Genomic DNA, 1059 nt, shown 5'->3' on the forward strand with positions numbered 1-1059 from the left:
GGAGGCATTCAAAACAGTAAAAATAATGGTGCACAAAATGTATAAAACTAATGGAAAAGAATAGATAAAAAAGAATAAGAAATACAAAAAGAAATGAGAAATAAAAACTAGTATTAATACATGCTCATTAAAATGATAAGTATCTTAGACAATGACCTAAAAAGATATATTATCAACTTCATTCATCTATTATATAGAATTGAGATGTTTTCTGTCAAAGGCTAAAACATGTATCACTATTTTACAAATGTAAGCAGTGAAATGATCTCCCAAAGATATCAGAGTAACTTACATTTACACTGTAGGACTCCCATCACATCCTGTTTTCAGAATGTGTCTGTATTATACTTATTATTGTATTCCAATCAGTGCATGGGTATAGCTAAAACTAGATACTTGAAAGGTGACCAAATGTTCTAATGATCTAGATAAGTCTCAGGACTTTTTCTTACACAAATTCAAAGCAAAAGAACTGACAAAAAACAGAATAAATCAATTTTTTCCTCTTATTATTATCATGGACGTTTTATACATGGAAGATTTTGATTTGCTCATTATTTTAACTTCAGTGCTTAGAACAGTTCCCCACATAAAGTAGCAACTCAGTTAATATTTGTTGACTGAATTAACCCTAGTTAGCATACACAAGCAAAGCAACAACATCATTCTCTCACTGGTTAGAGAAATATCTACTTTAAATAAGCTACTTTGCATAGTTGAATTATAGAATTGCATAGATATGAGACCCTAAAATGAATATTTACTTTCTAGAAAAAAATGTGTTCTTCATTTATAGATAATATACTACAGTTTTTTTTGTGTGTGTGAAAATGGAAACATACAATATATGGCAATCAAAACAAACTATAGTAGTTAAAGAACTGATTTTTTTTTTTGGTCATTTTACATATTCAATAATCAGCAAGGGTAATTAGGGAAGGAGTAAAACCTTAAAACATGATTAGAGCCGGGCTCGGTGACTCAGCCTGTAATCCCGCGCCTTTGGGAGGCTGAGGTGAGTGGATTGCCTGAGCCCGCGGGTTCGAGACCTGCCTGGGC

Source organism: Carlito syrichta, unplaced genomic scaffold (assembly GCF_000164805.1).
Source record: "Carlito syrichta isolate Samal-C Ts95f unplaced genomic scaffold, Tarsius_syrichta-2.0.1 Scaffold316030, whole genome shotgun sequence".
Classification (NCBI taxonomy): domain Eukaryota; kingdom Metazoa; phylum Chordata; class Mammalia; order Primates; family Tarsiidae; genus Carlito; species Carlito syrichta.